Consider the following 27,480-nt stretch of genomic DNA (forward strand, 5'->3'; position numbering starts at 1 on the left):
AAACTGGGTGGAGAAAGAGGAAGGGGGGGACACTGGGAGTGATGGCGTTTGTCTTCCCAAGTCCCCGTTACATGTGCTGGAGCCCGGCTGTCCTGGGGATGGCAGAGCCTGCCTGCCCGTGGGGAGTGGGGAATGCATTCCTTGTTCTGTTTTGCTTGCGTGCACAGTTTTTGCTTTCCCTATTAAACTGCCTTTATCTCAACCCGTGAGTTTTCTCACTTTGTTTTCTCACCTTTACCCTTCTGATTGGCTCCCCCATCCCACGGGGGAGAGTGAGCGAGTGGCTGTGTGGGGCTCAGTTGCTGGCTGGCATTAAACTGCAACAGTTAAAATGAAAGATTTTGGTTATTTTATCTGTACAACAGTTCACTTTCTTAAATTCCACTCTGATTAGAGAACATACTAAACTTCTTAAGAAATATGACGTGTTGTAACATTTGAATGTTCTTCTATAGTCCTGTATCAAGTTCTGTAATGCTGCTGAGGAAACAGTAATTGGACTCAGGCCAAGTGTGAGCCAGCAGCCTGTGCTCTGCCCTGCCCTGAGTTCTTCGCTGAAGGAGCGGGCAGCGATGGGATGTTCTCACAAACCTCTCTCTGTTTAGCAATAGTCTCAGCGTAACTTATTCCAACACAGCCTGGGTGCTCAAGTAGCCATGTCCTGGAGACACACATGGGTATACACCAAGCAAAGCTTGAAAGATGATCAAGATCAAGAAAGAAGAGTTATTACAGAAATTTTACTTTTTTTTAGTTTGCTTAACTCTGCTGTCATTTGCTTGATAGGAGTGGCTACAGCAGACGTGGAGGGAGTTGATGGCTCCCAGATTCAGTTTTGTCATCATCCAGCTAATGACCTTGCCCTGCAGCCAGCACTTACTTGTGCGAGTGAGAAGCATTTTATTTGCTTGCACGGTCCCTATGGCCTTTAATAGGGAGATAATATTAACGACGTGTTGTCAGCTGCTCCTCTCTGGGCTGTTTCAAAGGTAGCAGATGATTTTTTCCCTGTAGGTGTCACCATTATGCCATGTAGAAACAGAGCTTGAACTATGCAGATGAACGACAGTGCCTCGGATGCTCAGTTTGGTTTGGTTATGACACCAGGGTCTTCCTCAGAAACATTTTACATTCCTTGGGTTGTACTTCTCAGCTACCCTTTTGTATTTTTCCTAGTTTACATCTGGAAAAATCCCTCTGGTTTCTTTAATAACTGTTTAGATTTCAGAGGATTTTGAAGTTGGTTTTCCACCAAGACATGAGGAAAATGTGTGTCAAGGCTGTGATGAGACGGGTGTTAACTGAGTTAAGAGATCGGTGTTGGAGCAGGACTCAACCCGTTCAGTCCTGCAAATACTGCACCACAGTGGGATCATAGTAATGCAGAACTTGCAAACCCGCGTGATTTCCTCAGCCAGTGTGAGGGTAGCACCTGATCCCGATGCAGGCAGTTTTGAGGGCAAATATGTGGCTTTTCAAATTATTCTTTATTTTGATGAAAGGTCAAATAGCATGTTGCCCCCTGTCATGGTTTAACCACAGCTGGCAACTAAGCCCCACACAGCTGCTCACTCACTCCCCCAGTGTGAACGGGGAGAGAATTGGAAGAGTAAAACCAAGAAAACTTGTAGGTAGACATAAAGATAGTTTAATAATTTAAATTAAAAAATAATTTAATAAAATGATAATAATTGTAATTAAAAGGGAGACAACAAAGAGGGAGGTGAAAATAACCCAAAGAGGACATGCGATGCACAATGCAAGTGCTCATCACCGACTGACCGATGCCCAGCCAGTCCCCCAGCAGCTATCGGCCCCTCCCGGTTAGCCCCCCGTTCCCTGTCCCCCATCCCCCGTCCCAGTTCATATCCTGGGCATGACGTTCTATGGTATGGAATAGCCCTTTGGCTAGTTCGGGTCAGTGTCCTGGCTCTGCTCCCTCCCGGCTCCTTGTGCAGCCCCTCGCTGGCAGAGCACGGGGAACTGAAAAGGCCTTGGCTTAGGGTAAGCACGACTTTGCAACCACTGAAACATCAGCATGTTATCAACATTGTTCTCCTGCTAAACCCAAAACACAGTGCTGTACCAGCTACTGGGAAGAAAATTAACTCTGTCCCAGCTGAAACCAGGACACCCCCTCAACTGCCTCGTATATAGTAATTATATACACTTGTGTGCATGATCATCACTTCTTTGTGATTTCAACAAGAATTCATTCAGCTGGCAGTGCAGTCCTAGAGTGTTTGATTCAGTAAGTGTATGGTGGCGTCATTTATTGATGTCCAGTAATGAGACTCTAAGTAGAGGCAATTCAGCTTTATCTGTGCTAATAAACTAACTGCATCCAGGAACTAAATGTATCCTGGGCTCTGTGGCCAACTGGCACAAAATGCCCTCTTCCATACTTGTAAACTGTCTTGCCTTCCAGAAGAGGGTGGCTGGATGCAAACTGCCTGCAGGGAGTTGTTCTTGGACTGTTCTGTGCATTGAACCATGCCTGGGAATTATCTAGGAAGATGCAGGCTGGCACCCAAAATGATGATGGGGAACTTTCTAACAATTTTCTCACATGGATGATTACTTTCCAGTGCCTGGGTGTGCCTGAATTTACAGCGTGGATGTGACCTTCGCCTAACAATATATTTAGAGGGAGAAATAATGCAAGCACTGCCTGCCAGCTCCCTCCCACCTGTATATGGACCTCTGGTATTCTTCCAAATACTCATCTATAATATGCTAATGAACAGAAGCATTTCTGGATCCACTCCTTTGTGCCAGTGAGCACAAAAGGTCTTCAGCACCTTCCAGGAAGCAGTTGGTAGATTGCAGGATCAGACTCAGGCAAGTGTCTGAATCAGTGTGCCAGCGATAAAGAGTATTTTATAGTTGCAAGGCACTGAACTGGTAACACTACTGGGTGAACTCCACCCAGGACCTTGGTGCGCCATGTAGTAGCTCAGCACCTCCCCAAAGCCTCTAAAGAAGCTTGTGAGACCTGTCTTGTTCTGTCAAGACCCTGATGATTTGTTCTCACTGCTTTACTTGGATTGGTTGTTTTAAGAGAAATAACATGGTTTATTGTTGCTTGAGATAGCTTTTAGATTTGCCTTTAACAGAGGAATTTAAATAAAAGTAACAGTCATAATCAAAATAGTCTTAGTTCTTGAAAACAAAACTGCCGAATTAGGACATGCCTGAACACAGGGTGAAGCCAAGGCAGAGGAGAATCAGGTTCTGCTTGCATTGGTCTCTTGTTCTAGAGTTACTGAAACATTTATGCAAAGGGGACAATTTGTCAGGGCTCTACCTCAAGAGCAGAACTGCAGCCCTGGCTTTCTGTCTCCTGTATGCTCCCAGGTTACTGGTGAATGCACACAAAGCTTTGTGGTCCTGCCTTGGTTAGGCTGTGAGAACACTGACAGAGCTTAGTTGGAAGTTATATGAGAAAGACCCAGCTAGGTGGGATCTCATGGTTATCTCCCCTTATTTTCCTTTTCTTTGCTGAGTTTAGGTGATCACAGCCATCAGCTGTACTGTCATTTGCCAACCGGGTACCGTAAACTTGCTTCTGACTATGTGGCAGCTTCCATTCATTTTTATATTTCTGCTTTAGAGTCCATGACACATCAGAAGGTGCTCTAGATTTCAAGGCTTGAAACCACTGTGAGGTTTGTCCCTCTGTGTTGGGTTTCCTGGGAAGTTAATTTCTGCTCTGAAGATTTCAGTGTCTGGTCTAGTTCAGCTTCTGGGGCAGGTGTTACTGGCCGAGTGATGCAGGGAGTGAGACATGGTGGTCAGACAAAGGTCTTAAAAGCTGGGGGAAGATTTGAAACAAATAATGCCAATAAAAATACAAATCTAAAAGAAATCCAGCAAGACTAAGGATTTCCTTGAGCAGGTCTTCAAAAATATTTGGAGATCAAGACTGCTGTGCTCTTGGGGGATTAAAGAAAAAAACAGTGATGGAGTGAATTCCCTAAGACTGAAATTCAGATGCTTTCCTCCAGCATGGCCACAGAGTCAGGGACTTACCTTTTCAGTATGACTCAGCCCCTCACAGTGTAGCCCAGCAGACGGGGCACTGGCTTAAGCTGCAAGAGCAGTGTGGCTGAGAAGTGATTCTCAAAAATTTCCTAGTGTGCACTGAAGCAAAACCAAAACCTTTCAAAGGCTCTTTGGTGAACAGTGAATCTGTGCAGTGTGGATTTGGATGTCCCTGATTTCAAGAGAGGCTGTCCCCAGTTAATGCCCTGACCACCTGGTTTAGACCACGTGGCTGTGACTACATCTGTGTGTGTGTGTGTGTATGTCTTTCCAAAAATTAATCTGCATTGTTTTCTTCATCTCTTTGGGCTATAAATTATACTAGATGGCTCCTAACCAGTGTTTTTTGGCAATGGACATATTCCTGGAAAAGACTTGTTCTTCCAGACCTGTGTTTTCTGCTGGAAATCATCCTTGACTAACTCCGCACAGCTCATCTGAGCTTAGTCCCAGCACTAGGCAGATTACTTTTCTGTGCCTGGCATCCTGTAGCTGAAAATCAGAGATAAAAATATTGGCCTTCTACACAAAGTCAGTGCTGTGGAGGACAACCATTATATTCATAGCGGTGGTATTAATGTTCAGTAGTTGCTATCGTTCTGGATATCTTTTTCATACAGTGCTGCTCTGACTGCAGAGCTCTCTCCTCTCTGCTCTGTCCTGCCAAGCTGTTTGTCTAGAGCCTTAATGAGCTTCCTGTATCTTTTCAAAATGTATATTGTAACCAATTTAGAAGTCATTAGTTAAGAAGTCTGTTGCTGCAGCCCCAGTTTAATTTCACCTGTCTCTTCCCATATTTCCATTAAAACCCATTTAATTAAAAATGCTATCTCGTTCTCAGGGCAGTCAGCTCCATTTGAAGTAAATGTCCCCCAAATTCTGTGACTCAGCTGACAACACGCAAGTAATGACCAAGACCCGGATGATCAGGCTTTCCAGCACAAATTAATGAAGAACTGTTCTTGTCTCTCCAAATACCCACCAGCATGAAGGGAAAAGAAAACCAGAGATGTCATAATGCAGTTTGGTCTCTTTGCTGCCTGTGGGCACGCAGAGAAAGCCGGGGCGCAGTTGCTGTAACCCAACAATACCTCTCTCAGGTTGTCCCCCAGGGACTGATGGGGATTTGCAACTGTAATGTGATTGCTGCTTGAGGTAACGCTTTTGCTGCAAAAATCCATGTTTCCAGCCAAGTTACTTAAATCGAGTGCGCTTAGCTGGATCGCAAACTCCACTTAATGGGAGTGTTGCTCACCATTTAACATCTTGGTTTTGGCATGAGCAGGTTGAGTCATAGATGCAGTTCTCTTTCTGGATGCAACACAGAAGCAAGCATTTTTACTTTGGCTTGGCTAGAGGCTAAATTGTGGTTCTCCCAGACAGTGCTGCTGGGGCAAAGCCTCACTTCCTCTAAAGGCTTCTTCCTGCCATTCCCGGCATCCCTTTGCCTGTGCCTTCCCTCTGTGCTCATGAACACGTGGTGGAAGGGGCCAGGGAACTGATCCTGGCTTCTGATAGTCTTTTTATCATCAAAAGACATGTCTGTGGAACAACAGCATTAGAAAATACTGGTGCAACCCAAGTGGACTGTTCATCTGCCTGAGTTTATCTCTCCTTCAGACTTCTTCAGTGAGGCTGTACAAGCTCAGGTCCTCTTGCTCCCTACCCTAGTGATGCCAGACTTCTCCACACTTCATTTGTCGGTCTGTCTGGAATATGAAAGACTTGGCCAGCTGAGGTCTTGCCTTGCACATAGCACCATATGAATATCCTGATGAACGTGGTCGGGAGGCTGGAGCACATGACATAAGAGGAGGTGCTGAGGGAGCTGGCTTGGCGTAGCCTGGGGAAGGGAAGGCTGAGTAAGATCTAATTGCTCCTTTCGGCTACGCAAGTAAGATTATAGAGAAGAGAGAACCTGACTCCTCTCAGAGGTGTGCGACAGAAGGATGGGAGGCAATGGGTATAAGCTGCAGCAAGGGAAATTCCAATAAGATGCAAGGAACAATGTTTTTATTGTGAGGATGGTGAAACACTGGACCAGAAGCCCAGAGAGGTGAGGGCATTGCTTTACTTGAAGGTATTCAACACTCAGCTGGACAAGGTACCTTCCAGCCTAAATTTTTATGCAATTCTGCAAATGACTATGAAATAAAACAGAAGGAATTGCATGTACAAGAAGAGATCAGTTTGAATGCAGCATATGCAGTTTCTTCATCTGGCTTTGAAATAACACTACTGTATTTCAGCAGCTCCTTGCTGATGGCTGGCCAAGAGCTAAGGAAGCTGCATCAGCGACATGGAATATTTGCTTTTCTACTCAAACTGCGTGGAGTTCACAGATAACTCTGAGAACTGCAAGCCTACTTTCGTCTCTCTGGAGCTAATCCAAATAGAATACGTTGCTGGAGGAAGTTGGGGGAGAGCAGGAGAAGACAGAGGATCTTTATTTAAAACTAAATTTTAAAAATCCTTAAAATCAAAGCACTTAGTAGGGGTCCAGCAGGATTGGGAGTTACCAGCCCTTGCTGGTATTGCATTTATCACCTGTCTTGACTGAATTGCCTTCTCTCTCCAACAAGTGGTGCTCCTAGCTAGTGTTAGATGGGCAGTGTTGGGAAAGGAACAGAGCAGATGTCTCTGTTGTATCTAATCTGTGGATAAATGGGGGCACATAGGATTGTGAGGACTGGCAGGCTGGATTAGAGTCAAGGCACATGTCATCTAGTACCTTGCTTTCTTTGATGGCCAACACGGCAGATTTCCAGGGGTCATTTTTAAAGCTGTACAAAAGTCTTTGGATGCAAAATCAATTATTTTCTCCCTCTTTCCCCAAAATATTACCTTGTCTTCCTTCCTTGCAGGGTCAGCTTTCAAAAATCAGGAAGATTTCTAAGAGTCTCTGGAGGGCTGTGAGTCACTGCTGGTGGTGTAGACCCACAGTGGGTTGTAGGGGCGAGTGGTTGGGACCAGCATGACACCCTGAGCTGCAGGGACAGCCAGAGGAAAGCAGCTTGTATCCCCTGCGTAAGTGAGAACAGGTCAGAACTGATGCATGGCCTTTGCCAGGGAGTCTTTTGCCACCTCTGTCTATTTTACATGTGCAGTGTGCATTGAATCATGACAGCCTGTAGCAACTAAAAAAAATGACAGGGAAATCCAGGCAACATTTGTCTCTCAAAAGCAGTCAGGAACACACTTTTACAGGGATCTCTTTCTGCAGGGAGCTATCTTCAACAGAGGTCAAGATGCTCAGAAATTATCTTTGCTCTGGAAAAGAAGCTAAATCGGATCCCCTGGAAAGACATGCAAAACTAGTAACCCTGTAGGCAAGATTCACTGGATTTCATCTGCCAGTTGCAATAAAATTATAAGGGAAAAAGCAGTGTAGAGGCTAGGTAGATTTCTGCATAGTCCATCCCTTGCTAAGCATCTGTTAAAATGCCCCAGGCACTTAGCATCTTCTCTGGATTGCAGGCAGGTTGTTACCCCCGAGGTATACACCCCAAAATGACAAAAGATGCCTATATGCAAATATTTGGCAGGCTTGTGTGGACAAGAAAGACAAGAAAAGACCCCCAAAGCCCCAGTAGCTGCATTGCAGCTATGGCCATTTTAGAGAGAGAGCACAAAAGAAGAAGGGTTTTAGGCAGCACTAGAAAGGAAGGTGTGCTGGTTTTGGCTGGGGTAGAGTTAATTTTCTGCACAGTAGCTAATATGGGCTGTGTTTTGAATTTGTGCTGGAAACGGTGCTGATAACACAGGGATGTTTAGTTACTGCTGAGCAGCACTTGCACAGAGCCGAGGGCTTTTCTGCTCCTCACCCCACCCTGCCAGCAAGCAGGCTGGGGGGCACAAGGAATGGGAGGGGGCACAGCTGGGACAGCTGACCCCAGCTGACCCAAGGGACATCCCATACCATATAGCATCGTGCTCAGCCACAAAAAGCTGGGGGAAAGAAGGAGGAAGGGGGGGGACATTGGGAGTGATGTTATTTGCCTTCCTAAGTCCCCGTTACACCTGCTGGAGCCCGGCTGTCCTGGGTGTGGCTGAGCCTGCGTGCCCGTGGGGAGTGGGGAATGAATTCCTTGTTCTGTTTTGCTCCTGCATTTTGCTTTACCTATCAAACTGTTTTTATCCAACTCACAAGTTTTCTCACCTTTACCCTTCCGATCCTCTCCCCCATCCCATTGAGCGGGGGAGCAAGCGAGTGGCTGTGTGGGGCTCAGTTGCTGGCTGGGGTTAAGCCACAACAGAAGGGAAGCACCTTTCAGTAAGCCAGCTAACACTTAATTATGCATAATCACATCACTCAAATCAAAATAATAATGGATTTTTTTAAATTTTTTTTATTTTTAAGACAGAATGGCACACTGGAATTTTTCCTTCTTTTCTTTCCAGAGTCCTGTTCTCGGGACTAGGAAGGAAAGATACATATGTGTTTGTAGTTACATTTTCCTTTATTTTCTCAGCTGTATTATAGACAAAATGATCTGACACAAGAAAATGTATCCTGGCATTTTGACTCCATGATTTCTGTTTTGTTGAGAAATAAACATTGGTCCTGGGAGCCCTAAGCCCCTAAAGCATAGCACTGTTTGCCCAGTCATATTTTCATCTTTCATGAATTCTGAGAACAACCTTGCAATAATTTTTCCTTGAATCTAATGGTTCTGCTGGCTGCCTGCATTTGTGCCATGTCTGGGCTTGCAGAGGGCTTTTTGTTGCTTGTTTTCTCTTTCAATGAGCTATTGTGGAAATGGAAATGCTTGCCTGCCAGTGACAATGCTGAAAAATGCCTACATTCCCTCTTATAGTTTTCGAAAGTAACAAGTCTGTAGGGGCTATATATACTTGATCCCTTGTTTATTATGGGCTGTCACTGACTGGTGATGATGAGAATGTCTCTATTTGCTTTCATCCGGCTGAAAGTAAATGTTTACCTGCTGCCGTGCCTTTTGAAATAAGCTTTTTCTGAGATATTTTCTGTGACACAACTCTGGGGCAAATTCATTGTTTGATGCCTACTGGATCTTTTTTCTGGTTAGTTCCCTCATCTGGTTGATGATGCCCCACAATGAAGAAGAAGATCGATGAGAATCCTCTGAGTTTTAAGCATGGTTGAAGAGATCTTTCCAGAAAGTTGGCAGGGGTAGGATTTTGGGAAGTTACATCTCCATGCTCTAGACAATTGTAGGCTTCTCACATCTCAGGCACCAGTAGGCTTCAGTGAGCTGTTGTCTGACTTTCTTGTAGCCAAGCAGGATAACATAGGAACGGGATGAGTAATAGATGCAGACAAAGCTCTGCAGAAAATTGTGCTTCAGGAATCCTGAAACAAGAGCACTCCAGGTGATGCCAGCAGACAATGTAAATAGAGACCAGCACGAGCAAGGTCTTAGTCACCTGAGCCATGTGCTATTTTCATGTGCTCCCTGTGGTGGAGGCGGCCCTTGTCTTTCTCCTTTGCCCCCAGAGGAGGTCAATGACAAATCCATTCAGGACTATCACAAGCATGGTGAAGGTGAGAGCAAGCTTGATGAATGTGTAGGTGGTGAACTTCATGGTGAAACTCCCTGGAGAACTTAAGCAAGGGCTGGTAGCCAAGCACACAACAGTTTCATTCCTTATCCTCTCTGCTGCGTGTTGTGTTGGAGGTAGGCAATTGGAAGATGGTATTGAAAATCCAGCAAGGATGCTGTTTGTGTGCTGCCTCTGGTGCCTGTAGATGAACTTGGACCAGCGATGGTTAGGTCCGTAGATCTTTTTTCAGGTGGAGAAAACAGATTCTCCACTGACCAGGTGCTGATCAGCCTCAGCATGCAAAACATGCAGAAGATGATGCAGCACCCCCTCTCACCAGAAACACTGGTGCTGGCAAAGGACAGGACTGCTGGGAACCTCTTTGCAGCAACAGAGCAAGAGGGTCACCTGGGCCATGTTGGCAGTGATCCTGTCTAAGGGCTGAAGGACTTTTTGCCAGATGGCATTCCTGATAAAGGCAAAGAGCCCAGTGAGGTTGCCTAGTGTAATGGTAAATTCCAAAAGGTAAATTAAAATGGAAATAGTGTTGCATGCTGTAACTGATGCCTGAAGAGGGGCTCCCATAGCCTTCTCCAGCTGCTTTCCAAGCTTCTTCCTCCTTGCCTTGGCTGCTTGAGCATGCCACATCTGTCTCTGTACATATCCTGGTAACAGTAGTGTTGCTATTGCCTCTCTCCATGGGGCTCTTTCCTGCTCCCCACCAAGACTTGCAAGCTGCAGCTCCACTGGCTTTTATTGCTTTGCTGCCCATTCAGCCACTCTTACCTCACTGGGAAGGGCAGGGAGGGTGGAAATCAGGCAGGGAGCTGTGCTGCAGCTGAAAGCTGTAATGTAATTAGGAGGCTTGCAGGTGAAAAGCCCTGCAAGGAGTGGTGGGGTTGGAGGGAATGTTTGGGAGCTGGGGTTGGCTTGGAGCTTGTGTTAGATGGTGGGATTGCTGTGGCTGGTCACTTGGTGCTGGAGATGGTTAATGAAAAGCTTGGCTTGATGGGACAGGGGGGTGCCTGTGTGATGGTGAAAAAGAGTTGTTCTGAGCAAGTTCTGGGGAAAGATGGTATGAAGAAGAGCTTATGGCTGAAATGCAGAGATCTGTGTTGTAGCTGTTGTCCAGCCTTCTCCTTCCTCTATTCCCATCCATCCCACCCCCCAGACACTGAACAACATCAGACCCCTCATCTGGAGTGGGATGCAGGCAGGAACAGCCTGGTCAGGGTGGGAGAGGGGCTGTGGGCTCCTGCAGAAGCTCAGGTCACAACTTCTGAGCTTCCTTGCTCCTATCTAAAGTAAAAGTAGAAGGGGCTCAAGCCATCCTGTTCATACCAGCTTTCCATTCCATGGTCCTGGGAAGGGATGTATCATGGCTGGTGTGTTGAGACTTATTGAGGGTGTTCTGCTACAACAGTGGTTTCTGGATGTCCTTTGATGTGGTGAGAGCTGCATGGGTATAGTGGTGGTTAAAATTAACTTTGTGAGAAGAAGGAAGAGATTCCAGGGCTTGTTTTGCTTTCAGACTTGTGCAATGCTCATTTATTTTAAGGTAATACTTCAGTGTCAGAGGCCATATATTTTTTTTTCTATGTAGAATTTTAATCCTGGGAGTTTGTTTCCATTTTATCAGACTTTTCAAAATCAAGTGTCCATTTATTTTACTGATAGGAAGTGGAACCATGCTAAACTTTTTTTTTTTCCCAATGGAAACAGAAAAAACCCACATTAGATTTTATCCTCTCCCAGCTTTGTTCCCAAATGCTGTTGATTCACAGCAGCTGGAGCAGACAGGGAGAGAGCAACATCCCCCATGATGGAGGTCAGTACCATATCATTTTTGAGGCTTTGTTGTGGACCCCACTGGGGCTAACTGCTTTTGCTGAGTGTGGTCTGCTTTTGACCATGCAGGTGTCATGGGGATAAGCAAACAACCCTGCTACTCAAACGAGGACTCCTGCTGCAACCCCTCTTAGGGTCAGACCCATGTGAGAGCGCATATTTGGCCTTTCTTTCTTGTTGTCTTTCTTGCTAACAGCTCCTTGCTGTAACGGTGGCCAAAACCAGATGCCTTGAGAAAAAGAAACAGCTGATTATTCCTCTGCATTTAGGAATCAGCAGCGTAGGACTCCCCTGACTGAAGTTGTTTTTGCTTTAGTGCCTTCAATGGACCTGGTTTACATCTTTGTTTTTGAACCCATTTAAAGGAATGCTTCCTGTAAGTTAAGAGGAGGCTGTGAATACCTATGGGAGGCAGGAATGTGGCCATCCCAGCCAGAATCCCAGGGGCTCCCATAGCTTTCTCCATGCTGGAGAGCACAGCCTGCTCCTCATGCACTTCCCATCCCACTGCTGGGCATTATTCCAGCTGTAACCTGGGTGCAAAGTGAGGAGCTGAGCTCAGTGTAGCCGCTGGAGGATTGCGTGGAGATTAATGTGTGCATCAGGGTGATGGTGGTGGGGACAGGTACTGTCTTTCACGCCATTAACGCAGGGATGGAAGAATGAATCGATGGCCAGTGATGACTGCCCAGGTTACATTGCCTTCTTTTTGATTTAATCACTGAATGATTAGTCCAGAGCTTGGAAATTATGCTATTAAACATTGTGCTGTTCCTTTTATTGGATGGTAAGTTACTGGAAGATTTCCAATACTACTACTTCCATAGAAAGTGTGCAAAAGTACAAGGGCTGTCTAGGATCCCATCTGTTTGCCCCAAATCACCATCAGTGCTACCTGCTGCACCCCTGATATTTGGCTGTGTGCGTGAAGGCCACCAGTGATGGGACACGTGTGCTGTCCCACCCCCAAACCCTTCCAGTTCATCATTGTCCCTGTCCCAAGAAGGGTTTCCTTTATGTCTGACCTAAATCTTCCTGGGGACAATGTAAGCCCAATACCATCGCTATTCTGTAATGAATATTCATTATAATTCTGTAATGAATAAAGAAGGTCACTGTTCTTTAATAAGATAGAAGAAAGGCACACAGGAGGTCCATTTAATAACAGAGATGACTGGTATATAAAGCAGGGAGATACTATAATTAATATCACAAGAGTGGTAATGTGCTAAGGAAAATCCCGGCAACCAGATGAAGGGATGCCATGAAGTTTTAGCTTCAAGAAGTTACAAAAAGCATCGACTGAAGTTAATGGAAATTCTGCCTGCATAAGAAACACAGGTGGAAAGGAAAATCTGCTTATTTTAATCAAAGCAAGAGGAAAAAACCCTAATTTAAATCAGTCCAAGTGATTGCAGGCTTAATTCTTTCCCCTTATTAGACTCTTCAATCCTAACCCTACAGTCCTAAGAGATCTCTTTACAGTGGAGATGCAGGAATTTGATTTGTATGCACGCTGACCCCTCAAAGTGATACAGCAAAGCCATCCTCTCTCGGCAGGGTGGTTTTCAAGCTGCATCTTCTGGTAAAGATGATTATATTGAAACCACCCCTTTCTGAAAACAGTGATGGGTGTGGAGAAAGTGTCCCCTCTGTCAGTGCTCTCAAATACTTGGTTCTGAGGTGCTAAATAATTGCTATGGATGGAAGGAGGGTGCTTTGCTTCTGTTCTGAGCTGGAGGCAACTGATGGAAGAAACACAGAAATGCAGATCTGTTGATCTTTGGGCTGAGAACAGCCTTTAAATTCCCACTGCCAGTTACCAAACTACTAACCTGTCCTGCAGCCTGTAACAACAGCTTCCTTGTTGCCCCATGGTGATGATATAGGAAAAAACCCAAAAATATCCTGAAAGCCCAATGTCAGAAAAATGGCACGTAGAAGAGACAATATCATTAGAAGCAGCCAAACTACTCCTCTGGGGAAAGGCCATTTTGCTGGAGCCAAGGACATATTGATGCAAGGGAAATTTCAAACAGCTTTCACCTTCCCGTGTTTCGTTTCGATAACATAGCACAGTTTTGCTGCTGTTCCATTTCAGTTGCCATCACATTGGTGTAAAACTTGTTCTTGGCTGTGCAGCACCTTGGAGGAGAACATATCAGTGTTCCCAGAGTGAAGTGCTGGAGTTGCCTTTAAGTGCATCAGAGTTTGGAAAACCATGTGGTCCTTGAAAAGCAGTATGCGTTAATTAGGGAAGGAAGTTTAAACCCAAACCAATGCTGAACACAGTGGCTGGGCACAGGTCATCTTGTGGAGCAACTGTGTGGATGCTGGGTGGAGAACATCTAGTTTGGAGCTTGGGGCTTACTATGCTGTTGCTCCAAGTTGCTGGGCTGCTGGATGGGCTTTGCTGAGAGGTCCATGTAAAGGCCTTTTGTCACTATAGGATTTATTCATTGCAGATGCCAAGCATGCATCTGCCTCTTTTTCATGCCCATTGCCTTTCTGGACACCATGTCTCCATTGCATTTGAAAGCAGATCAGGAGCCGTTCGAGGAGGGCGCTCTGCCTTGCCTTATTTCTGGGATTTGCCCTGAATCAAATGAAGCATTCAGCAATTACAGCTGTGTAGAGTCAGTAGGTTTATGTGGGTTAAAAAGAGGGGGGGGGGGGAGTCAATCAGGAAGTGTTTATTTAAAAAAAAGAAATTCAATGTCCCACTTCAGAAAGGCCCCCCAAACCTCACACATTTAGTTTTCTTTTTCTCCCTCCTGCAATCTTTATCTGCAGTAGAAATCAGAGAAGCAAGGGAGGGGATACCTGGTAGATGTTGGTTGAAAAAGCCCTGAGAAAACAACCCTGATTTACCTTCGTGTTAATGGGGTTCAGCCAAAATTCCTACTGAGAGATAAATGGAAGTGCATTCCTTTTCTTCCTGTTTCGCTTTTTTTCATCACAGAAATGACGCAGACGGAAAGGTTTTAACCAGCCAATTCAAATGAATAAGTGGAGGAGAGACCCCATTTCATCCTGGCAGTCCTTCTGGAAATGAGGCCAACTCATTAGCCAGAGATCTCCGCATCGCTCAGCAGAACAGCCTGTTCTCCCTGCCCTGTACGTGGCATCGTCATCTTCTGCTGTCCTACCATTGGCAGAGGTTAGCGCTTGGAGAGAGACACCCTTGGAAAGCCATAGCCTCAGTGCACCTCAATCTTAAACCTTCATCTCATGCCTTGCGATACTTAACATATAGTTGTGTTGGGGGGATAAACCACCAAAAAACCACCTGCTTTTGCAAACTTTTTTATTTTTCAGCAATCCCATCCATCTTCTTCCCTGTTTGCAGGAAACATCCAACCCTGGGGGATTCAGCCAAAAAGAAATGGAAATATCCTGATGTGTTTTTGCAGTTATATTGGGGGTTTTTTTTAGGATTTACATTTCAACAGAAAAGCAAAGAATTCCCCTGAGAATTGGAGCTAAAAGCAGATTCATATTCCCAGTTGGGTGAATAGCAAAAGGCCATTTCATCTCCCCTCAGCCCTGTCCCTTTGCAGCCTTGGGTTGGGTTCTGTGCTCACCTTGCAGTAGCACTGCCAGCTGCTGCACCTTTGTCTCCTGGTGCCATCAGCCCTACCCAGCCAGGAAGGACTGGGATAACTGTTTTTGGAGACTGCCCCAGGAATGGATTTGGCTGTCATCTTGTGGTCCTTGCCTTTTGAAGACACTGAACTGGCCTCAAGGCAGTGCTTTGGTGATCTCCAGCAGGTCTTGCAGCGTCTTCTTCCTGGTCCTAGGAGCTGTACCAAACTCCCACTGACCAAGCACAGAGCAGTGAAAGGGAAAAGAAAGGGAAAGGAAAGGTGGCTGCTCCTCCTAGCTCAGTCTAAAACATAAGGATAGGATGTATAGGGGCAGATGCTGAAAAGGTGCTTGATCATCCTTAGGCATGAGAATGCCCATGGGACCCTATTTTCATCTGTAGGTATGTAAAAATCTCCAGATTTTTAAAGGACAGAAGCAGGAAGGCTGGGTGGCATGAGAAGGGGCTCATCTCACTCTGACAGCTGCTGCTTGCCTGAAGTCAGTCTCAGCTCTCTGTGCCTCAGTTTCCTTGTGTGCAAAATGGGGTGGATAAAGGGTGGAAGGATGCTGCAAGAGCCCGTATGCTCCTGGCTGGTTAGCACCCACACAGTCTGTGGTTAAGGCTTGGTCTGTGCTGGCCAAACTGGCCATTTTCCAGCCTAAGTCCTTTATGGAGCCTGCCTGTGGCTGGCCAAAGCCCTGGGCTCTGTGGTTGTGGCCTCCACCTTCCTCCTGCTCCCTTGGGTGGTCCTACACTTGTCACTGTCACCCCTGTTTTCTGCCTTCTCAGAGGGGTTTCACCCCCAGCCTAAGCCTGGTGTCAAAACCAGTCCTGTCCTATGCAGCATCCCTGCAGCAGCTTGTCCTTCGTCTGGACCCTGGGTAAACCCAAGGTCCCCCTTGCTCCACAGGCTCACTGGAAGGTCTCAGACTGTCCCTTCTCCCTGGATGTGTTTTCCTCGCACCAGGTATTCCTTGGGGATGGAGCATCCTTCTGCATGGGATCAGCCTGTCACCGCACGGTGCTTGGACTGTATTTTGCATGTCCCAGTGTTTGCCATGGCATCACATTCAACAGTCAAGCCTCAGGGGAATGCACGGGGGAGTGCTGGCGCATTGTTAGAAGGTATCAGGGCTATTTCTGCCCCTTTGCTGATGGATGAAGCTAACATCTTTCAGGGTCCTGTCACTGATGCTGTTGGGAGATCTCTGTTCATCCCTGTTTCTCCCACGGCTTATCTGTGTGGCACTGGGCAGGTCACTTCTCAAAACTTTTCCTTTGCCTGTAGAGAGAGGACAAACATCCATCTTCCTACCCTGGTGTGACCTGTTGCTTTAATGCAAACAGGTCTTTTGTATGAACCAAGCTGGGTCTTCATCTGCCCAACACAGTCTGGATCAGAGGGAAGCAAAATACTTGGAGAAGTTTTGGACCTGGAGAAGAACAGCCACTGCCACCTCCTGGCTCATGGGGTAACACAAACAGCTCCTTGATTTTGGTCCAGGTCCCTGAAATGAACTCCTGGCTAGACACCAGCATGAGCTGGAAGCTCTCACACCAAACAGCCTTGTGCAAACCACATTAAGTGAGGTGTTTCCGTGTTTCCTGGGTCTGTGTGCACACTGTGGTTGTATCCATCAGCAAACTAACCAGACTTGTTCTTTGGCCTCAAGTCCAACTGGCCTCCTTCATGCATTTCAATCCTCCCAGCCCCTAAACCAAAGGAAGCTCAAACATCCCTGGGGAGCTTGTTCACTGGCTCCAGCATTGTCACTTTAAGAGCCTGGGCAATCACTTTCCAGTTGGTGCTTGAGTGACTGGTGTGGATATAGTGTGTCAGATCAGAGACTCCACAAAAAGCAACACCTTCTGGATGCAGCACCGTATTTCAGCACTGAGGATAATTCTGTATTCCCATCTGCTTTATTTTAAGCAGCTCCAGGGATGGAAGGAGCCACCTTAAGAGAATATAGCCAGCACCATCCTGCTCCATCCGCCCACAGGCTGACAGATTAAATCTCGTTTGCTTGTGCCAGAAGTCTTGCTCACTTGTTTGTCATTATCTGGAGTTTTGTTAGGCCATGTTAAAAAAAAATCAGCAAAACAAAACTTTTTGTTGTTGTTGTTGTTTTGTTAATAGAAGCAAAACCAGGGAAGGAGAAAGTGCAGATGCTTTTAGAGAACAGCAGAGCAGCAGTGGTCTGGTCCTGCTGAGGACAGCACTAGAAGACCCACAAAAGGAGCTTCTGGCCATGCAACACGGCAGTGCTTCACCTCAGTTACTTCCCTGTCCCCACAGCCTGTCTCCAGGACTTGTGAGTCCATCTCCATTTCTAATCACAATTTTCAAATTCTTTCCAAAATTTGCTGTTAGCTTTGGAGTTATCTTGCACATCTTCTCCCACCCACGCTGGACAGCAAAACTAGGATATCACAGTGAATGATATCCTCCATTCAAATTCAAAAGGAAGAAGTTGAGATAAGAGCTGAGCAGACACATTTTGCTACCACACATCATAGCTTTCCATGCTGGTATTCACATCACCCTTACTTTCCCTTCCCACCCTCCCCTTCCCGCTTTTTTTTCTATTTGCTTCACATCCTGATCCAGAGAAAAATCAGGTGGACCAGATTTCATTACTTGCCACCAGTTTCCAGACACATGCAAAATACCAGCTTTTCATAACTTCTGTATGCACTGTGTGCTGCAGAGCTGGTTTTGACAATTGCCAAAAAAACTTCAGCCCAGAAGAGCCAGAAGGAGATGCCCCAGGTTCCTGTAGCTCATGCAGAGGTCATCTAAGTGGTGGAGTGCACGTGTGAAATACAGCTGTGTCCCAAAGCACAGGCAACATCCCCTTGCTGGCTGCAAGCACGCTCGAGGGAGGTGACAAATGGGTAGAGAAAAGGTAAGGGTCCAAGGTGGATCTAAGTTGTGTCTACAGCCACTAAAGGAGGGTTATGGAAAAGATGGAGCTGGACTGTTCTGCGAGGTGCACAGGGAAGGACAGGAGGTGACAAACCCAGTGAGACTCAAGGAAAAAATTTGTACTGTGAGAGTGGTCAAGCAGGAAAAGGTGATCAGAGAGGCTGTGAATTCTTCATCCTTGGAGGTATTCAAAGCTCTGATTGATGTGGCCAAGGGCAATCTACTAAGTTAGAAAATGGCCCATCTTTGATCATAAAGTTGAACTGGAGACACCCAAAGCCCCTTTCCCACCTCAATTATTCTGCAATTCTAATACATGCAGCAGATGGTGGCACATTTTCCCCGTGTTTCATCCAGATCCCTCCAGCCGGAGGACCTGATCTCATGCTCTTCAGTGCCTTTCTCCTCCCCACCCCCCCCAACGAAGGTTGATCCTCAGCCTGCAGGTGTAGCTGAGCGGTGCCAGGCAACTCTTCCATGCACATCCACAACCTGATCTCCCTGCAGCCCAACAAGCACTTTGATAACAGGTTTCTTTCTCTCCATTACATCATTAGAAGAATTAATTCAGCAAGTCAATTTAAATGACTCATAACAGCACTGCTATGCAGATAAGTATGACAGTGGCTTTTCACATGGATCGGTCCTTTTCCCAGATGATTCATGTCAAATTGCACAAAGTAAGATGTGGCTCAAGGACAGGTTTGCCCACCCAAATCTAAGTCTGGGTGACCTTCTTAGGGGCAGGACTGGCAGCAGGATCCAGGCATCTGATTTCCAGAGAGCTGAGATGCCACCCAGATGTACAATAGCATAGGCAATTTATCTAGATCAAGGACAAGGCCATTTAAGCCTATATAGCTGCCTATGGTACATAAGCATCACTAGCACAATCTCTAAATCATCCTTTTTCAGTAAAGGGAAGGAAAAGTCCACAAATAAAATAAGTTTTCCCCTTTTTCACTCCTTCCAAAAAGCCTGACCAAAATAATGAAGAACAGCCCACACAAAATTTAAGAGATGGAATTGCACTTATCTCCAGTGTGCTGGGTAATATATTAAAGCAAATAGCTTGAAGGACCTGGGAGAGTTACACTTTTATCATCAGGGATAAAAAAAAAAAAGGGACAAAAGCAGCCTCCGGGTAGACTTAAGCACGGAGCATCTTGTTTTGTCTTCATGGCCCATTTAAATGTTATTACAACATGTCAAATAAATTGCCCAACAGTCAGGTTGTTCCTTCTATTGACCTCTAGGGACCAAAGACCAATAAAAGCTCTAGCGCTTAAATCAGGACATAATGAGAAAATTAATGTCTTTGGGAAGACTTGCTGACTGCAGTTTGGACCATGCTCCACCATGAGCTGGGGTCTGAGGGCCTGGCTTTGCAGGGGCTGCTCCTCTCCCTCCGGCTTTCCCATGGCAGGGCTTGCTGGGAGCAACCTCGTCCTCTTGGCTGGAACAATCCCAACGGGTTACACTTGAAGTGACCTCCCTGGCCATGCTGGTGGATGAAGGGATATTTTTTTCATGTGTAAGAATGCTGGAAGAATCTCTCAGAAAATTGCATATATTTTTTTTTTAAAGAAGATAAGTTTTTGATCATTTTTGAGAACAGAGATGGGGAGATGACAGCAAAGCTCTAAGCAACTCACTTACTGGGTGGTTGGTGGCTTCAAGATGAGACTGGTCCTGCACAGTGCCTGCATGGGGACAGAGGCAGCTCTACCTGATCTGTCTCTGGCATTGCCCTGGGCCTGGCATGTAACGTCCAAGCTTATCACACAGGTGGCTGGTAAAGTACAGGGTCCTCAAGCCAGGAATTTGGGAACCTGTACTGGGGTGTGCAGGGCTGGACATGACCCACAGGGCTGTGGTGGGTACATGTGGTGGATTTTCATAGGAACGTCTTGGAGAAAATTAATTACATCTCTATTTCTAAGCCTCAGTTTCTCTATTTGTTCCCATATCAGCTCCACAAGGGTTTTGTTGCTTCAGTGAAAAACCTAAACCATATTTTTTAGGACACTATCAACACATTATTGTTCAAACTGGCATGTTGTGATGGACAGGGGTGAATAAAACCTTTCAAGGAAGGGAATTTCTCTCCAGCCAAACTATTGGTTTAAAGGTCAAATACAGAAACTTGATGGCTGAGTTGTTGATTCAGCTTGAGGAATCAGTGGGGGAACTGTGCAAAAAGACGTAAAATACTGAGGAAAAAACCAGAGGATCGTAAGGTGGCAGCTCAGCAACACTGAGAATGATCTTCCAGGAGCTCAGGTCACCACCCAGCTGGTGCCAGCAGAGCCTGGTGTGTCTGCTTGGGAATGGCGAGTTTGAAATGCCTTGGTATGCGCTGAGTAAGAGCCAGTAAATAACTGCCTTAAATGCCTGAGCTGTGCATAGCCTCCTTGCAAAATGTCTCTGTGCATGATAAAAAGTTTATCTTATGTTTTTACCTTCCTATCGTGCAATTGGTCCTTGAGACGAGGTGCAGACCCAACATCTCTTACCCAGGTGAGCTCAGTTAGGGGTCTGAGGCTTTCAAAACTCCCTTGAAACTGTGTCCTCATCCCAAAACAGCCCGTAAGCTTGTGTAAAAGCGTGTTAGCGAACGTGCAAAAATGACCTCATGTGGATCCTAGAGCAAGGAAGAAGAAACCAGTAATATGAACGTCATATTCCTCCTGGCAAAGGACTCCCAATGTGGCTGAACCACTATAACATCCCCAACATCAGGGTGAAACCACCCAGGACCTGGAGGGGCAGGGAAGGACGAGCAAAACCTCAGGAAAAGGGATAGAAACTAAGTGCATGTATTTTTCTGTATTAGATATGGACTCGTAATGGTAAGACTGTTGTAATTTCAGTTATACCAACAATCATGTTGTGGCTTTATATATATACATATGAGTGCTTCCTCTTTGCCCATACAATAGTATTTTTAGTGCAACACCATTAAATCTGTGTCTGTAGTGATTATATCTGATTTACACCTTTATCCATTGTCAGAAATGTATTTTTCCCCACCCTTCCCCAGTCTGTCGTGCTCTAGAGATGCATGGCTGTGCCATGCCAGGGGTGAGCGCACCTTAGCTGTAGGCAAACCCTAATGTCCCAAACCTCCCACCCAGGCCGTGCAATCACCACCACTGGAGACGTCCATCTGACCTGAACAAGCAGGTAGCTCTGCTTTTCAAGTTGACCCTGCTTTGACCAAAGGCTTGGGCTAGAGACCTCAGAGGTCCCTCCCAACCTCAGTTCTTCAATGGTTTGTGAAAGTAACCTTCAGGGGCTTGGAAATGACAAGGAGACCACTGACTCAAGGATACAAAGGGAGACAAACATGCAGACTTGCATTTAAATCCCTTTGCATTTCTCAAAGATTAGCCAGAAGTTCTGACTGGATTTGATTTGATTTCCACACACGCACATGCACACGCACACACACGTGCACGCACACACACACACACACACACACACACTTTACAGCCTTGACTCGCAGAACAGAACTAAAACCCGTGGAACTGTTAATTGAAAACTAAGTGTCAACAGCAGCTCAGCGCAGAAAGAGTTTCAATTAAAAGCAATCTCTTCTTGCCATCCAAAGTAATATTTTCCCTCCTGGCTAAATTTTAAGTGAATCACAAAGTGGTTGCTTGTCATTGCTTTAATGAGATCTGAGCTATTGTGTGGGAAAACTTCCTTTCACTCAGAGGCCAAGGAGCTTTTAATTTATCAGCACTGAAAGTGGAGGATTGCTTTTTAGTATGATCTGGCTGATTTGCTTTTATCTTCCGGGCTGCGTGGGTGAAGAGTGAGGTGTGCTGAAGGCCACACCGAGAAGAATGTCTAAAAATCGGAGCTGGATGGAGCAGGAATCAGTGCTTCTTACTCTCCTGGACCTCCCTCCACCCCTGTCCAAGTTGATGCTCAGCCTGGTTGCAGTATTTATCCAGGCTGTTTGAGCCAAGTGGGATAATGCATGGCTAGAAGGTCCCCAGGTGCCTACAGGCCTTGGCCAGCTTCATTTGGGTTTGTCGCTGACTGCTGCTCACTGCTGCCTGACCCAAATGGGTGGGCCACCCAAGGGCATGAGTGGAGGGTTCCCAGAAGAGGAGAGCAGAGGAGGAAGAGCTGCTAAAAGTGTGTTGAGAGATGTAAGAGGGGAGCTGGGTCTGGGGGCACAAGGAAGGCTGCCATCATGCCTGGTGGCAGCTCTTGGGGAAGGAGGACCTCTTGCAGGAGGAAGATCTTGGATCAGTTTTCCTGATGCAGTCCAGGATGGAGAACATGTGGCAGTGAGTCACATGATAGAACAAGAGGAAACAGCCTCAAGCTGCACCAGGAGGGATTTAGATTGGCTATTAGGAAAAACATCTTCACCAAAAGGGTTGTCAAGCATTGGAACAGGCTGCCCAGGGACGTGGTGGAGTCACCATTCCTGGAGGTATTTAAAAGATGTGTAGCTGTGGTGCTTGGGGACATGGTTTAATAGTGGCCTTGGCAGTTAACGTTTGGACTTGATGACATTAAGGGTCTTTCCAACCAAAATGATTCTATGTGATGGAGGAGCAGGGGAAGGAATTAGGATGGCACTTGAGTGGAGGTGGATAGTGATGCTGAGATGGAGGCATGTGGGATGGAAGGGTGTGTACTGATGGAGTCAACAGCCAAAATATTTGGAGTCCCACTTTGGTAGTGAAGGAGGACATCTGCATGGATGGACTTGAAGGCTAAGGACAGCTTCTGTGGCTGGTGCTGCTGGGAGTAACTGAGGAGCAGAGGTATGTCCTTGGAGAAGAGCAGAGTCTGTAATTAAACCATCCTCACAGCCTCCAAAGACCTGGCCTTGCATCCTGTTCCCCCCAGCGCCAGCCTGGGTGGCCTTGCATCAATCACTTCTCCTCTTGGTCCCCAGGTGCAGAGTGAGGATATAGCAGGGTGTCACCTTTCCAGCTCAGCATAACTGCTAATCAAGCATGTGGGTTATTAAGAGCATTCCCAGATTTATTTTCCTGAAAAGGTGCCTAAAACCCCCTAAAATTAAGTCATAAAAAGTGACAACTGATGAATAAACTGCTCTTCATCATCATGAAATGGAAAAAATGATCTGCCAACTGTTTTAGGGTTTTCATGTGAAAAGTGTTGAGAGTAGGTTATGAGGGCTGTGTCTGCGAGCAGGTAATTTTAGGAACAAAAGTACTAAATGCTGCTTTATGCACCAGCTCCACTGCCCGCTTTGCTTCCTGATCAGCACCAAAATGTGCCTTAACATGAAATTAAGGATGCAGGGTCCATATCGGTGCTGCTTCCAGGTGATCGGTCTGGAGCAAAAGGAATTTGCAGACACTCTCAGTTGAGACCCACTTCCTGCTTTAGCCATTAATTTACCTACAGGGGGCTGCTGGTGCCTCCTGTGGGTCCCAGGGCCAAGCACAGGAGGAACACAGGAGAGACCAGAGCAAGGCTGAGGAGCCTCCAGCCCCACAGCCCATCCTCTCTCCATCTCCACCTGGGTCTCATTCTGCATGCACAGCATACATTGGGCTGGTTGCTTCGCCCCATCTTTTCTGGGCAGATGCAGTCAGTGTGCTCAGATCTGGTGTGGTTCTGGGCATCCAAACCCGCATTTGTCAAGGTGGCAGCACAGCTCACAGCCAGCGTACACGCAGTTACACCAGTGATAAAAGTTCTGGAAGCACCAGTTGGAGCTGTATTGGCCTGAAGAGCTGTTTGTCAGTGTGGGAGTTTTTCTGGTGTGCACAGAGTAGCCAGCGCTGGATAAAGGGAGAATTGATTTTCTATAACTGTGTGATCTGGTATTTTTTCCTTTACTGAGAGAGGAATTCGCTCGGGTGGGCTTGGGAAGATGTAGGAGCTAGAGTTGAAACTTGTACCCAGTGTAGAGTCCTATTGCTTTTTGTTTTACGCAGTGAAGGCATCTCCAATACTTCCAATACTGTGAAAATGTGAGGGCAAGCATTACTGTTACGGCAGTGTTTATGTTTGGGTTTGTTTTTTTTCAAACCAGTTAACCCCTTCATAAGCAGGTGGGAACAACATTTCACCTCTGTCTTCCACTGCTTGTTGACCTTTAAAATGGGGAAATGACAGCTTGTCTTGGCTTAACACCAGCCATCAACTGAGCTCACTCTCCCCTGTGGGATGGTGAGGGAGAATCAGAAGGGTAAAGGTGAGAAAACTTGTGTGTTGAGGTAAAGACAGTTTAATAGGGAAAGCAAAAGCTGTGCATGCAAGCAAAGAAATCTAAGGATGGCAGGCAGGCTCAGCCATCCCCAGGACAGCTGGGCACCAGCACATGTAACAGGGACGTGGGAAGACAAATAGCATCGCTCTGAACATCGCTTCCTCCTTCTTTCCCCAGCTTTTTCTTGTTGAGCACGATGTTATATGGTATGGGATGTCCCTTGGGTCAGCTGGGGTCAGCTGTCCCAGCTGTGCCCCCTCCCATTCCTTGTGCCGCCCAGCCTGCTTGCTGGCAGGGTGGGGTGAGAAACAGAAAAGCCCTTGGCTCTTTAGCACCGCTCAGCAGTAACTAAACATCTCTGTTATCAGCACTGTTTGCAGCACATATCCAAACCATAGCCCTTACTAGCTACTGCGAAGAGGATTAACTCTGTCCCAGCCAACACCAGCACGCAGCTACAGGTTCTCACACAGATCTTGAGATCCTGCAGAGGATAACCCAAAGGACCCCTCTTATTCTTTGCTGATCTCTATTCTAGTTTTATGTTTGGATTTTTTTCCTCCTTCTTTACTTAAAAGGTGTTCAGGAGATGAGTGACATGTGACTGAGATTTGTCTCTGCAAACGATGTGTGCATTCAACAACACCCATAAATAACTCTTGAAGTAGGTAAAGCGTTAAGAGCAGGAGCATTTTCATTTTTGTTACAAAACCTCCTGGAAGAGTCATGGCAGGTTGCCTTTGTGTTACAAGACACAATGATGTTGATAAAGAACTGCCACGCAGAGCTGATGTCAAGAGAAAATCTTTGCGAGACAGATGGGGCTTGGAGCATTGAATGTAGATAAATGATACCAGCAAAGTTCAAAAGCAATCTGAACAGTTGCTGCTTGTCCTTGTGACTCGTAAAGAGGATGATGATTGCTCCGGACAGTACCCTTGAGTCGCATTTTTCACAGCAGAGCTAACACTGGTGTTTGGCACATTGATCTGGGCATAAAATGATGGGCAATTGGGCAACCCTCCCAGTGTGAAATGCAGCCCCTGGTCCTTGGTGCTGATCTAACCTGAGCCCCTCTGTGGGTGTGATTTACAGGTGTCTACCTGTAAATCACGGGAGATATTTCTACCTGTTGTTTTGGGCAGGATTCAGCTGTGTTTTATGTCCATCTGTCCAGTATTATCCTTCTAGCATCATCCATCCAGTATGTGCAGACACCAGTCTAGAAGCAGCATGGCACAACAGGGCAACAGACCCCGTGCAGCAAATGCGGGCAGCAGACATGGGCTTTTCAGGCCTTTATATCTACACAGAACAAAGGGCTCTCTGCCAAACCAGGCAGGCAATTTCCCCCATCCCCAGTGACCTCCCATCCGATGTGTAACACCCTCTGTGTTTTGGTGTGCAAACAGGTACCTGTGTTTGTTAGCCAATGCCCAAAGGAGTTGGGAGACTTTCTCTTATGAAGCCCTTGTTGAAAGAGTCTGCATACAAAAGTGCAAGACACTTCTTCAGGAAAAAAACACGAACCAACCAACCCACCCAAACCCTCTTATTTTTATATTCTTTGGGATATTTGTTTCGTTACAGTCTTCTCAGGACAGCAAGATACGATCCAGCGGGTGCTTCACTGCTCTCTGGTGCTCTGAGCACTGCAGTTCTGTCTGCGGGACCAGGGTCATGGAGGTGTAACAAAATCTAGGGCTCCTTTGAGCGCTGATCTTCTGGGAGTGTTGAGCTAGGTGGAGACTCCAGCCGCAGAGAGATCATGGCTGAGCGTAGTTTCACCCATGTCATCTAATCCTCAGAAGTCTGAGCAGGTTTAGGGCACTGGGTTGTGTGTGACAAAGCATAGCTGTGAGGGGGTGCTGCTGGGGTCTGGCAGGGTTTTCAGGTTGATGCACCGTTATGCAGGCATGGTTGCATGTGCCTCTTTTGTAGAAGGCTTGATCAAAAAGTGGCACCTGAGCATCTCTCCCCCAGGAATGACCCTGTTTCCCATTGTAGGGGCACCATATGGTCATGTCCAGGCTGCTGCTGCTGTACGTTCCTGCGCACAGGGTAGTAGGGACGGGGTGGGTGTGCGACCCAGTACGGCTCCTGCTAGCCAGGCTCTACCTGAAATACTTTGCAGGAAGCAATTGGAGGGTAAAGAAACCCTCATCCTGAGCAGCCTTGTCTTGGCTTGTCTGTGGTAGTTCAGCCCTTGCTGGAGGTGTGCAGAACTTGCAGCAGCCCGGCACATCTCCTGGCTGTGAGCATGCACTCAAGAGAGAGCAAAAGTGGTCAGCCTCTCCCATGAAACTCCCCGGCTGATATCCTTGAGAACTTTTAGCCCAGCTGTATTTTGAGCATTCATGTGCCTTTCAGTCACAGTAATATGCCATCAAATTTAGATGTCTAATGAAGGAACAGTCATCTCTTCACTTCCCTTTTATAGCATCTGAGGCTTTCAGTAACATTATCCTGCCATGTTTTGACATCTGACTTGTCACCGGGAACATTATCTACCACAATATCTTTTTTCCAGGAGCAAAACTTTGACATAATTCACTGGCAAGCTGGCTAGAAGCTGCTATCTGCAACATCTACCACTTCCAAATAGTAAACACTCTCCCAGACGCCTAGTTTGAAGCCTCTTTTACTCCCAGACAAACTGAGATGTGAAATGTTGCACCAATGACCACCCTCGGACTGTGCCATAAAATCTCAGGAATCTTATTTGTCCCTCTTTAGTATAGTATCTGGGGACAAGGTGATTTATTTTGGTGTCACCTCTACCATCACCAGTGTGGGGTCTTGTCGACATTAAGAAACCCACACTACAGTGTCCACAGTGCAGAGGTGTGATTCGGTGGCCTGACTGTTGTGCCAGGAGCCACCTGAGATGACCTTAGGTATCTCGGAGGCTGGCAGGTGGGACACAGGTGGGAAAGGTGGGTTTTCCAGCTAGGGTTGCACATCCAGACCCAGTTGCCATCTATAAACATTGCTGTGGCCTTTTTTTTTTCATCAGTAGTTTTTAACCCATGCTCTGTGGATGCAGCTGTGTCCATAGGATATTTCCCAATCTGTGATGGACCAGCAGAAGAAGACCTGTTTGCTGACCACTTCTCTTTCCACCAGCCAGACTTGTTTTAGGAACCGGTTCAAGAATGGTGTGTACCACCTAGACATCTTCCTGCCATCATGGCGTTTCTGGGACTCGCAGCTATCCGCCTCGCTCTCTGGCAGCAGCACTGCTGCCAGGAAGGATTTAAGATCTCCGGTGACTTCCACGGACCCCAGAGCATTTCTGGCCCCCTTCCACCCTCCTCCACACCCTGGGCCAAG

The sequence above is a fragment of the Falco biarmicus genome, chromosome 1 (assembly GCF_023638135.1).
Source record: "Falco biarmicus isolate bFalBia1 chromosome 1, bFalBia1.pri, whole genome shotgun sequence".
Lineage (NCBI taxonomy): Eukaryota > Metazoa > Chordata > Aves > Falconiformes > Falconidae > Falco > Falco biarmicus.